General features: G+C 43.4%; 1 protein-coding gene and 1 pseudogene across 4 annotated transcripts in view; both read left to right on the forward strand.

The window, feature by feature from the left end:
* VTCN1 (V-set domain containing T-cell activation inhibitor 1) overlaps positions 1-14,063 on the forward strand; it is a 194,301-nt gene that overhangs the window by 131,026 nt on the left and 49,212 nt on the right. The window lies entirely within an intron of this gene.
* On the forward strand, positions 9,684-13,654 carry LOC100621817 (annotated as a pseudogene).

A 14,063-nucleotide genomic window follows, 5' to 3' on the forward strand; every position in this document is an offset into this window, starting at 1 on the left:
TCCTGCTATTTTCCTTTCCTGTTATACATGTGCCCTATTTCTGAAACACTGGGATTCAACAGCGTTTTGGGGTCTTGCTTAGAAAGCTAATCATCATTTATAAAGAGTGCCATTATAGGATCGCGTTGAAAACATCAAAAACAATTTAGAATTTGGGATCTATGTGGGTGCGCTGGCCCCTCATCTGAAAGTGGAGGCAGAGGGGCCCTTAAGGTAAAGGTCTTAGGCTCCCTCAGCTCAGTGAGGGAGCCAGAGGGACTTCAGTGACTGAAGTTCTGGCTGGAAGGTCATCTTCTCCTTAATACAACCTTCCCATCTGGAAAGAAGGTTGCATTAGCACTTTCTCAGGGGACATTCTGGTATAGACTCAAAGCCTAAGGAGTGTCAATGTAAAAAAATGGACAACCTGAAAGTGGAGAGTTAGGTTTTATCTGGGGCAAAATTAGGACTTAAGCCTGGGAGACAGCATCTCAGGTAGCCCTGAGAAACTGCTCTGAGGAGGCGAGGGGGGGAGCTAGGATGTGTAGGAGTTTTTGCAACAAAGGGCAGGTAGAAGGAACAAGAGAGGCCTGGGCTCTCTGAAATCATTCCTTTGATATGCACCTCTGCTCACAAGGCCAGTGTCCTGAGTTTTCACAGCCTGCAGGACTCAGCAGCTCTCACCCTTGGAGGTGATGCACTCACAGATGATGCTGACATTCCTTGGTTTATCCTGAACTACAGATATGCTACAGATAGCTCTGAAACACCGCCTGGAGAGGAAAAGGGGGGCTATCAGGATATGATAAAAGTGAGGGAGAGGTGTTTGCAGCCATACACGTATTTTACAAAAGTTGGTTGCTGATCTCCAGAAGCCCCCTACCAGTCCCAAAAAGCAGACATCACTATGAAGGATTCTAGTGTTTTTCTAGACACAAGGAGATGCAAGAATTGGGCACATAAAATCGTCTCCTAAAAATATCTATCTGAAGACCTCTTCTCCAGTCTGCCCAGAGCACAGAGTGCTTCACTCCTGATTTTCATCCTGAGCTTTTGCTCAGGGGATGCTGTGGGTCGGCAGCTGCAGAGTGGCTCATGATTTGATCCTTGTAGAGGCTGATTGAAAGTGCCAGACTTCAGTTCTCAGAAGTAACGTGTGTGTGTATGTGTGGTTTTTATTTGTTTTACTGTGAAACAGTGTAACATTTAAGGAAATTTTGAAGAGCGGGTACAAAAAGTCATCCGTAGTTCTTTATTGTAAATGACGGAATTTTTTTTTTTTTTTTTTTTTGGTTTTTGCCCTTTAAGCCCAACTCTAAATCATTTTTACAGAGTTAGTAATAGACTGTGCCCTTTCATAGTCTGCTTCTTCCATTGAGCCCTTGTATGAAAACCATATAATATAAAGTACTTTTCCAGCTTAAAAAAAAAAAATCCTTGTACCTTAATACAGCAGTAGTTGTAACTCTCTACAGTAATGTGCATTTCTGTACTTTGCTGGGTTGGGAAATGTCACATTGGGCCACCCTTCCTGGAGACTGAACCCCAAGGTCTGGTGGGATTCCTCCATCTGCCTGCCTCCCCTTCTGCTTAATCCGTTATCCTTTTGCATTTGAGCATCTTGGAGTCTGAGCAACATTCAAGCACCTACTAATCTTTGTATTTAAGTACTTAAGACAGTGTTTTCCAAAGTGGGTTTTGAGGACACTGATACTGCAGAATTTTCTGACGAAGAGTTCTGTAGTCAAGCAAGATTGGAAGGTGCTGAGTAATGTTGGACTACATGAAATCACCCACATTCAGTTCCTTTTAGCCTACAAAACAGTTATTTCAAATGGTTCAACCTAACCCTCCTCTGGGACATTTACTGTGCATGGTGGCATATTAACAGCTTTTGAAAAGTCCTATAGTTAAATCTGATTGTGATGGATTCGGTGTAATCCTTTTAAATACAATGCTTATTAGTATACCTCAGGGGGCACACTTGGGGAATCTATGGCCTGGAGTCATTGCAAAGGAAGCTGTAAATAAAAAAAAAACCTACAGGAATATAGGGCTGTCGGGGCCCAGGGCAGCATGGAGGGCTGAGAAGAGGCTGAGAAGAGAAAGGGCAGGTGAGTATTTTCCTTCCCAGGGCCGCCTGCCCATCTTTGATACCCAGAGTCACCAGCTTCTTCAGCCCTTCCCCTTCTATAGTGGTTCTTCCTTGGTCGAGCTCCACTTTCTCTCCCTCATAAGCATGTAGGGAGGATCCCTGAAGTGCCAGTGATGGCGGCCCCATATTCCTCAAATGACAGATGCTAAATAAACATGGGTATTGTTTTGACTGCTCTCTCAATCATTATTAATTAGTTCATCTCTTCAGTATGTTATTATCCACCCAGTTCATTGTTTATCCAATTTGCTTACAACTGCGAGGTGAGCTAAGCTAATCTGGATGCAGGGAGAAGGCCGCCCTGGCTGCGGTGCCCAGGGGAGCAGAGCGCCTCATACAGGATCTATAAGGAACTGTCCTACACCAGGCACAGAGCCTGTTGGGGGGCGGAGGTAGATTTATGTAGCAGGCAGTGAGATAGTGGCTTGGACAGGGCAAAATCCTGGGTGCTTCTACTCCCGACTCCGCCACCCCCCATGTCCCACTGTCTAGAATTCTTCACATGAGGGCGCCTTTAACACGTGGTCGGTCACTCACATGCTACCCCTAGTGGACGTCAGGGGACTCGACCCTCTGTGGAGTGACTAGGCATTTTGACATCCCTTGGTCACTCTGGTCATCTAGCAGGTGTTAGGTGTTGGGTAGGAATTATCTCATCCTCCAGGGAAGTGGAAGGTGAGAGTTGAACGGTGGGGCGTGCCTTCCTGTGAGAGCACAGAGTTCATCTAAAGTCATTCATTGTAACATGGTGGGCTCTAAAGGACATTAAATGGGACCCTGGCAGTTTCTTCTGCCTACAGAAGAAATTCTCACCTCTCAGGGGCGTTGCTACACACAGGAAATTCCCAGGAAAAGAAGGAGCGAGGCTGATCTCTCACGATGTGAATGGAAACAAAGCCTTTAGCTTAGGTGCACTGAAAGAGCAAACACAGATAAGCTTTGAGCAGGTCCTCCCACAATCTTTCAGATCCTCATATCTCATTTGTCTTCCATGCATAAAAGTTGAATAATCTTCATAACATCTGCCGAGGGCTCTGAGAGCAGTGGGGAATGCAGGAGCGTACATGTCACTATTTCTCTTTGGCGATTCGGTACATGGGAAAAGGATGGAATTTGGAACTAGAAGGGCCTGATTTGACTTCCCTGTCCAAATTTATTGGGTGTGATCCTATGCCAGTCACTTAATTTTTCTTAAGGGCAATAGACAGATCTCCCAGAACTTCCTTGAGGATCAAAGATAAGGTACGCAAGATGATAATGACAGTGACAGTGAAGGCAACATGTAGCTCTCTTGCATTACCTGCATGTCCACATCTTGCAGTGAGAAGCTGCCTTTCCCATTGGAGGAGGATCTTTTTTTTTTTTCTAGGGCCATTCCCGCGGCATATGGAGGTTCCCAGGCTAGGGGTCTAATCGGAGCTGTAGCCGCTGGCCTACACCACAGCCACAACAATGTGGGATCCGAGTCGCATCTGTGACCTACACCATAGCTCACAGCAACACTGGATCCTTAACCCACTGAGCAAGGCAAAGGATCGAACCCGCCACCTCATGGTTCCTAGTTGGATTCGTTAACCACCGCACCACGACAGGAACTCCAAGGATCCTATGCCAGTCACTTAATTTTTCTTAAGGGCAATAGACCCGTCTAATTTGACTTCCTTTTTTAATAGATGTGTTAAAAGCAATGGTCGTACATGTCCCATTGTTCATTTCCCTTTGGGTTCAGCTTCCAGAGAGTCTGTCTATATCAGGGATGTTGCCTGGCATTATGGATCTCTTGGCCAACAACTTAGGTCAGGGCTGGGGTTGGTGTTCTTGTGGGATCACCTCAGAGTCCCACAACCTCAGAATCATGGCCTGCAACGTTGGGTTCCTCCCATGTGTCAGCGCACGTCTATAAATTCTGCATACATTATTGATGAACAATTTTTTCTCAATCATCTACTTTCTATCTGGCACCATAGATCCTAGGATTACAGTTGGGTACAAGGTATAGGACCTACCATCACTTAGAGTACAGACTAGAAGGGCAGATGGATAAACACACAGTTACAATACTGTCTGTGAAGTGCCGGCACAGGCCTGATTGAGCATGCTTTGGAATTGACTTCTAGTCCAGTGGTGGTGGTGATTGAGGTGGGTGGTCCAGAAGACTTTCCTCAGAGGTGGCATCTAGTCTGAGTGGGTGTTATCCATGCCTGGAGAAGTGGGGAGAACATCCAGGCAAAGGGCAAGACCTATGAGGTGGGGTGGAGGGGAAATGGGACAAGGAAGAGGAAGGCAGAGTGCTAGCTGGAGAGATGAGTTTGAGCTGGGTTTAATGTCTAATAACCAAAGGAGGTGGGTTTTATCCTCCCACTTCGCAGCTGAGTGAATCAAAGCTTGGAGTGATGAGAAAGTCCAAGGGGATGTTTGGGAGAATGATTAAGATGTGCAAAACCAGCAGGTGAAATCAGATCACATTAGAGAACCCTTTTCACACGAGCAAGGAGAGATGATGAGGTCAGCAAGCCGCTGGTTAATGGCTGGACCCCTGGGGCCACTTTTGCCCCTTCCTTACTTTTCCCAGTGGTCATCAATTCCTCTGCTTATCCACTGTCACAATTGTTTCATACAATATAAGCAGAGGAAGTGAAAATAGAGCCTAGAGCTATCTGCCTCCAAAGTCTATATCCCTTTCTAGCCTAGAAAAAAAATTTTATTTTTAATACTAAGACTAAGTGTGTGGGAGTTCCCATCGTGGCTCAATGTCTAATGCACCCGACTACTATCCATGAGGATGCAAGTTCAATCCCTGGCCTCCATCAGTGGGATAAGGATCCAGCGTTACCATGAGCTGTGGTGTAGGTCGCAGACGTGGCTCAGACCCCGTGTTGCTGTGGCTGTAGCACAGGCTGGCAGCTACAGCTCCCATTTGACCCCTAGCCTGGGAACCTCCATATGGTGCAGGTGTGGCTCTAAAAAGACAAAAGAAAAAATAAAAAGATTAAGTGTGTGGAGCCACTGGGGAAGTCCAAGTGGCTAGGCTGGTGCAAGGTGGATCTTAGGAGGTGCATCCCTTTTCGTCCAAGGTCTTGGCAGCTGTACTTTGTCAAAAGCCAAGAGTCTCAGTGACAAAACCCCAAATGCCTTTCTGTGAAAGGCTTTAGAAGCAAAACCCTCAAGTGTCGGCAGAGAGGAACATTGGTATAAGAAGTAAATGTCTTGATCTTACAAAATTATCAAGATCTTGGCTCTTTTGAAATGCCAGAAGGCTTTAACCCCTTTAAGAGGTCTTCCCAAACTTCTGTGCTTAAACTGTAGGAGGAAACTAATACCTCGAAAGCTTTTGAATATGACTGCAACTTACAAAAAAAAAAAAATCAATCTGGCTATTTTCTCATATTCTAGGTTGACATTTCTCCCAGACAAAGGGCTAGATCAATGAAAGGCTTGACTTTTATAGGTCGGCAAATAAGTAATTAGAGTTTCACGAGTAGTGACTCCAACATACTCCATTTATTCTAATAAATGGGTTATCTGAATGTAAATGGTAATTTTCTGAGGCAGAAAGTGTGGGACCTACCAGAGAATCGGTGTCATATGTGTAGAGAATCCTGCTAGCTTCCCAGTTTTCTATCCTTAAAGCGAATGAAATTGAAAATAAGTGAGGCTCAAGGTGGTAGCTTTCACCACCTTCCCAGGATGTGTCTGACTGAAGGAAGTGTTCAGATTATCCGGGGCTCCTGGTGCTGTTGACCTGCCTCCCCCACACCGGACTGAGGCTGGTCTTGGCATCATCGGGGGCAGCTTGCGAACAGCCTAGCAAGTTATGCAGCCCCTGTCTGCTAACTTAAAGGAAGAAAAACGAGTTAGGGATCATGTCTAGCACATGTGCATTGGGTCCTGGCTCGTACCTTGGGAGTTCTATGGAAAGTATAAACCACTGACCCAGGAAACTGTTGTAAGTTAACAGCTTGTGGGAGTTTCAAATTGAAAAATGTCTGTTCGCTCCCCATCTAAAGGAGTTAGGTCAAATCTAAAGAAAATAGACCAGTTTTCTTTTTTTCTTTTTCTTTCCTTTTTTTTTTTTTTGTCTTTTCTAGGGCTGCACCCGCAGTGTATGGAGGTTCCCAGGCTAGGGGTCTAATTGGAGCTGTTGCCACTGGCCTACACCAGAGCCACAGCAACACCAGATCTGAGCCGCATCTGCAACCTACACCACAGCTCATGGCAATGCCGGATCCTTAACCCACCGAGCGAGGCCAGGGATCAAACCCACAACCCCATGGTTCCTAATCAGATTCATTAACCACTGAGCCATGACGGGAACTCCCCAGTTTTCTTTTTTAAAATGTGGTTTCCTTATTTGTTTCACAAAAATAATGTGGGGTTAGTGCGAAGAATTTGGAAAATACAGAAAAGCAAAGAAGAAAAAATAAAAGTCTCTATCATCTCTAACCCAGACATAACCACCTTTACTACATCCTTCTAGTTTTTTTTCTCTATATTTAGGTTTTTTTAAATGGTAGCATACAGTACATATTACTTTTTTCCAGTTCAGTAGCGTAAGAATTTCTTCATTCATTCACCCAACAAATACGTATGGAGTTCTTATTACTTTCCAGGCACTCTTTTAAATGCCAGAAATACTGCAACAAACAAAATATGAAACTGTCTACTCTCAAGGAGCTTACATTACTCTAGAGAGAGACAATAAGCAAACAACTTCCAAGGTAGTAACTAGTCTGAGCAAATGCTGTTAAAGACCAAAAGCTGCCTCAATTTCTTAATAAGACCCCAGGCTTAAATAATGCCAATGGTGGAGTTCCCGTCGTGGCGCCGTGGTTAACAAATCCGACTAGGAACCATGAGGTTGCGGGTTCGATCCCTGGCCTTGCTCAGTGGGTTAAGGATCCAGCGTTGCCGCGAGCTGTGGTGTAGATCGCAGACTTGGCTCGGATCCCACGTTGCTGCGGCTGTGGTGTAGGCTGACAGCTACAGCTCTGATTAGAGCCCTAGCCTGGGAACCTCCATATGCTGCAGGAGCGTCCCTAGAAAAGGCAAAATAATAATAATAATAATGCCAGTGGTAACAGCTGACAGTCATACAGCTCCTATCCTGCTCCATATATTTTACACATATAAACCCATTTAATCCTCACAGTCACCTAAGATAGAAGATACTGTGATTACTCATATTTTGTACACAGGACAATAGCAATAACACAGAGATGAATTAATTTACCCCCAAATTTTTCCAGGTTAAAGGCAAAGCCAAGAGTTAAACCCAGTCTATTTCCAGAAAACATTCCTGAAAGCGTCTTGATATTGAGGGCAAGATACTCCAAACTGCTGGGACATGCTGAAAATACCACATCACAGTGGGGAGTGGAGTCTATCTGTGCTGCTTATGCTAAAGCCAGCATTTCTGGAGGCTGGCTGTAGAACCTGTTCATGTCTCATGGAAAAAAATCTTCATAGCAAAATGAGAAAATTAAAGACAATTCAGAATTGTTTCATAAAGCTAATTTACATAATAACCATTTTAGGATGGGAGGTACATATAAAGGAAACCTTTTAAAAATCTGCTTTGGAAAAGATGAGTCTTGTACACCATTGATTTCCATATATATATATATATATATAGCCCACACATACATACACACATACACATTCTTTTTTTTATATTCTTTTCTATCATGATTTATCCCAGGAGGTTGGATATACTTCTCTGTGCTATGCAGTAGGACTTTATTGTCTATCCACTCTAAATATAAGAATTTGCATCCATTAATCCCAAACTTCCAGTCCATCCCAATCCATCCCTCTCCCCCTTGGCAACCACAAGTCTGCTCTTCAAGTCTGTGATTCTGTTTCTATTTCATAGATAGGTTCATTTGTGCCATATTTTAGATTCCACATATAAGTGATATCATATGGTATTTGTCTTTCCGACCTACATCATTTAGTATGATTAAATCTAGTTGCATCCATGTTGCTGCAAGTGACATTATTTTGTTCTTTTTTATGGCTGAGTAGTATTCCATTGTGTACTACATATTAATCCATTCATCTGTCAATGGACATTTGGTTGTTTCCATGTCTTGGCTATTTTGAATAGCATTGCAGTGAACATTGGGGTGCGTGTATCTTTTTGAATTATAGTTTTGTCTGGATATATCCCTAGGAGTGGAATTGCAGAATAATATGGCAACTCTATTTTTGGTTTTTGAAAGGAACCTCCAAACTGTTCTCCATAGTGGCTGTACCAATTTATATTCCTATCAACAGTGTAGGAGTGTTCCTTTTCCTCCATACCCTCTCCAGTATTTATTATTCGTAGACTTTTTGATGATGGCCATTCTGACCAGAGTGAGGTGATACCTTAATTGGTTTTGATTTAAATTTCTCTAATAATTAGCAGTAGTGAGCATTTTTACATGTACCTATTGGCCATCTGTATGTCTTCTTTGGAGAAATGTCTATTAAGAGTTTCTGCCCATTTTTCGATTGGGGTTGTTTAGGGTTTTTTTCCTTTTTTTTTTTTTTTTTAAGGGCCGGACCCAAGGCACATGGAGGTTCCCAGGCTAGGGGTCGAATCAGAGCTGTAGGAGCTGCCGGCCTATACCACAGCCACAGCAATGCGGGATCTGAGCTGTGTGTGACCTGCACCACAGCTCACAGCAATGCTGGATCCTTAACCCACTGAGCAAGGCCAGGGATCAAACCTGCATTCTCATGGATACTAGTCAGGTTCCTTAACCACTGAGCCGTGACGGGAACTCCCTGGGTTGTTTAGGTTTTGTTTTTTGTTTGTTTTGAGCTGTATGAGCTGTTTATATATTTTGAAATTAATCCCTTGTCAGTTGCACTGTTTATAAATATTTTCTCCCATCCTGCAGGTTGTCTGCTCATCTTATTTATGGTCCTTTGGTGTGCAAAAGCTTTTAAGTTTAATTAGGCCCCATTTGTTTATTTCCATTGCTCCAGGAGACAGATTCAAAAAGATATTGCTATAATTTATGTCAAAGAGTATTCTGCCTATGTTTTCCTCTAGGAAAGGTTTTATAGGTATCTGGTCTTACAGATAGGTCTTTAATCCATTTTGAGTTTATTTTTTATGTATGGTGTTAGAGAGTGTTCAGATTTTGTTCTTTTACATGTAGGTAGCTGTCCAGTTTTCCCAGAACCACTTACTGAAGAGACCATCTTTTCTCCATTGTATATTCTTGCCTCCTTTGTTGTAGATTAACTGACTGTGGGTGTGTAGGTTTATTTCTAGGCTTTCTATCCTGTTCCATTGATCTATATTTCTGTTTTTGTGCCAGTACCATGCTGCTTTGATATCTGTAGTTTTGTAGTATAGCCTGAAGCCAGGAATCCTGATTCGTACTGTTCCATTTTTCTCTCTCAGGATTGCTTTGGGTATTATACAAATTTTAAAAATTTCCATTTAGTTCTGGGAAAATTGCCATTGGCAATTTGATAGGGATTGCATTAAACCTGTAGATTGGCTTCTGCCTGTGGTGAGGCCATGTGGGAATTCAGTTCCTGACCTTGCAGCATGCATGCTCCTGATGCAAGCTACTCCTTCACTAGGTATGAGCTGCACAAGGGCAGGAACTTTTGTTAATCTTTGTTCTCCTGGTGCCTAGCACAATGATTGACCCATAGTAGATACTCAGAAGTATCTGTTGGAAATGTTGCAATAGATCTGATTATTTCTACACTGAATATGTGTAAGATTGGTTACTTCTGTACTGATTGTCTTGTGCCAATCATTGAAACAATCCATATGCAACTGCAGAAGAAAATTCAACAGAACTTAGTATAAATGCTGAAGGTAGAAGCCAAAGGTGATGGAGGAAACTAGTGGTTCTTTAGTTAAGATCCATTTTTATTAAGTATAAATCAAAGTCATTCTGTAAGAAACTGCTCTCCTGGGTGAAAATCAGTGACTGTGCCAAAGTTGTCATTCTTTTGAGCTCCTCAGTACTCCCTTCAGGCACCTTACATACAAAAAAGTGTTCAAAATAAAATACAGAGCCTTAACTGGGAAGAAATGGAAAAAAGTCTATGCCTTCTTGAAATAGATGATCCTGAGTTTCATGTCCATGTTTCTGGAGGAAGTATCAAAAAAATGCTCTATGACGAAGGCTGTCCTAAAGTATTCCCAATGGCAGCTCTGTCGAAATTTGTTTCAGAAGGAGACAATATCCTAGATGCATTAAGACTCATTGAGTATCTTGATGTGTGTCTTCAGATAGTCAAACCAAGTTGTGATGACCCCACAGCATCTGCCTTGCAGTGGAAAATGCCAAGTTCTTGGAGACTGCTTTTTGGCCGTGGCCTTACAAATGTAATTTTTATGCAATAAATATTTCCTAAGTTAAAAAAAAATCTATAGATTGCCTTGGGTAGTATAGTCATTTTGACAATATTGATTCTTCCAATCCGAGAATGTGGTATATCTTTTCCTCTGTCTGTGTCGAATTAAAAGCTGATTTCTAAATGTATATTTATGTTTAGCAGCTAGTTTTGTTTACATAAAATCTTCCCCAAAGCAGATATAACCCTGAAATAAAAATATGCACCGCCATTCAGTTAAGCTGCCTCATGGACATTTTTCAATTCAGTAGAAGAAGAATATGTTCCAAAATGAGTCAGCCCAGTTTGGCCTTTATCAAATGTCTAGGATGAGTCAGCCACTATGTCTGACACTTAGGGAACTAATTGTGACTGATATATTGATCCAGCATGACCAGTAAGTTATACTCAAAGCACAATTTATTTTTATCTCCCTTTGACCTTTTAAAGTTAATTCAATAGGGAAATACATGCTGAAACTTCTGAAGCCTCTGATGAAAACCTGTCCTCTCCATCAGCTGGATGGTGCCCCCTCAGCCTGTTTCCTCAAAGGTCCTTTTCACACACATCTCTCAGTGCTCATGTCCCCTCTCCCAGGTATTCCTATGGGTGAGGACTCAGGGTGGCTCCAGGATATCTGGTCTCTTGGACAAACTCACCTATTCCTTGCTTTGTAAAAAAGGTAGTGACCTCCAATAGCATGTTCCCTCTGTCTCTGTCAGTCTTTCTGTCTCTCGCTGGTTGACCTCTTCTAGACCACATTCAATTTCTCAAGTAAGACTTCAGCTGTAGTCCACAGTGTCCCAACACATCCCAACTTTGAGCTTTGTGTGTTGGAGAATTTCTGGAGTCTGTTCTCCTAACACAGGAAAAAAAATTTTTTTCTCCTAAGAAACAGGTTCACAAATCTTCTCTCCCTACTTTGAACCCATTTTATACCCTTCATCTGACTGAGGTGTCGAGGTGGCTAAAAAATCACAGAACTGGTTGTCAAAGATTCTCCTTTTCAACTCTGCATAGTGACCAGGTATGCAGCATCTATTGCATTTTGAATCTTGGTTGGAATTTTAAATTTAACATCCTATTATTACACAAAAATAAAAAGATACACTGCCTGCTCTTGAGAAATTGTGAGGAGATTAAAGAAGACACAATTGTGTAAACAGATCATTTCAGTACAATGTGACAAACATCCGATAGAGAAATGAAAGGGAAAATGAGCGGAAGGAGTCAGCTTCTGATACACATTGTCACTCTCTTCCCTCCAACGTCCCCTGGAGGAAGGCCATGAACGAAGGAATAAGGAGTCTGTGTAGCTTGCAAGTGAGCTGAAAGAATGCAGTACCTTTCTGGGAACTTCAAGCTTCAGAACAAATACTAATGATTTGTCCCCCAGTTACTCAAGTGCCTGGAGGAATGATTAAATTGTGGGTTTGGGATAATACTGTATAATTGGTTAAAGTGGATAGAAAAGGAATCCTTTTTTAAGGGTTTGAAAGGAAGCCCAGAAATTTTGGCAGACAAATGTGAAAACAGTAATCCTCTCTGAATCTGCCTTAAGACATTGTAGGAACAGGGCTGGTTCTGGGGCCTGGACCACTCAGATGTGTCTCACTCCTATGCTCTTGGTTCCACAGCATCAGTGACCATGGAGAGGCCATCTGGACAAGCACAGCCCCAGACATTAGAAGTGGGCACGGAGAAGAGGGGGCCCCCATCCCCTATACCTGCCTTCTCATCCTCTGCAATCTCTCTCCTACCCAGTACTTTCTTTTCCATTGCACTTTCAAGCCTCCAATCCCAACATAAAGCATGGCATTATAAAATTGCATGGAAAATGGTGGAGAAGTCTGGGAATGAGCTTGCTCCCCCAGCACTGCTAAGGCAGGGAAGAAGGGAGCTGGATCCAGTTAGGACCTCAACTGGAGTTGATGCTGTTGAGGCCCAGAACCCTAAAGATGCCCCTCCTGGCTGTCCAAACAGGTACAGTCCCCTTTACACACTGAGAGAAGCACAGCACTGCTGGGAGTCTCAGGACCAAGGACACTGTTATAATTCAGTAATTTTGCCTGTTGTCCCTCCGAGCCATTGAATTATCCCAGAAATTCAAATGGATGTGAATTCGAACTATATCTTTTAGACCGCTCTCACCTGGACGTTCCACGCATAGCCATTATCATACCATAGTTCCTATTTTTGGAAAGATCACTCCTAGAACCAGGGACCATTTCAAAGCAAGAAATGGTCCATTTTGGAGTTCCCGCTGCGGTGCAACAGGATTGGTGGCATCTTGGGAGTGCTGGGACACAGGTTTAGTCGCTGGCCTGACACAGTGGGTTAAGGATCTGGCATTGCTGTAGCTGAGGCTTAGGTTGCAACTGTGGCTCAGCTCTGATCCCTGGACCCAGAGCTCCATATGTTGCAGGGAGGCCAAAAAAGAGAAAGAAAAAAAAAATGGTCCATTTCATGCAAGAAATTGCTCCTTTGGCACTGACCAATGTAATCCCAACCCAGCTAAGTTCTGACATTCACGCAGCCCTTGGAAACCTCCTCTGGGAGATGTGGTTGCTTTCTCTGGGTAGTAGAAAAATTGCCCCGACGGAAGAGGACCAACATCCTAGGTCATTCCTGCATCTTTTCTTCTGGGCGCCCTGTCTGTGCTGCCACAACTCCCCTGATCCTTCCTGAGACTCTCAGCTCTGTGACCACAGGGACTGTTGTGTTTCACGCAAGTGTGAAGAATTGTTTCTGTCCTTGATTTGAGAAAGATATGCCTGGAAAGGGGCAGGAAACTAGGAAACATTGTAAATATGACACTAACAAAGCTAGTTTATCCTAATTTCTGAAATCTAAGTCAGGATTTCACACGGCTGCTTGATGTGGCAGCTTTAACCAGCATTGGTGTCTTTTCTCATCTCCATCTAGGTGAGCAAGGAGGCAAAGCTAATCAGTTTCAGGACTGAGTTAAAATTGGGAAAGCTTTCTTCCCAAGCCCAGCGGGATCCTTTGTCCTTAAGGAATCTGCCTCTAAGTGTCTCTGGAGGAGACCTTCCTCCCCTAACTCCACCCTCCACCCCTTTGCTCTGGACAAACAACATACTTTGTATCCACAGTTAATCCTGGTTCTTTTTTCTTCTTTTTATGGTTGTGCCGGTGGCATGTGGAAGTTCCCAGACTAGGGGTTGAATTAGAGCTGTAACCGCTGGCCTACACCACAGCTACACCAATGCCAGATCCAAGCCATGTCTAAGACCTGCACCACAGCTCATGGCAATGCCAGATCCTTAACCCACTGAGCGAGGGCAGGGATTGAACCTGCGTCCTCATGGATACTAGTCAGATTCGTTTCCACTGAGCCACGATGGGAACTCCTAATCCTGGTTCTTGATGTGGGTCTAGGCTCTTGGAGGCAGGAGAGAACTAACACTCTTAGTGCCTTTGCTACAGGCCAGGCACTAGCCTACAGACGTAAACACATCATGAAGAAAGGCACCAATTGAAAAGGACGATTCTCTCCCTGGCCCTCAACTATTTCTGATCTCCAGATCAGAAATAATGCCCTAAGCATTAAAAAGAT

This window comes from Sus scrofa, chromosome 4 (genome assembly GCF_000003025.6).
Source record: "Sus scrofa isolate TJ Tabasco breed Duroc chromosome 4, Sscrofa11.1, whole genome shotgun sequence".
Classification (NCBI taxonomy): Eukaryota; Metazoa; Chordata; class Mammalia; order Artiodactyla; family Suidae; genus Sus; species Sus scrofa.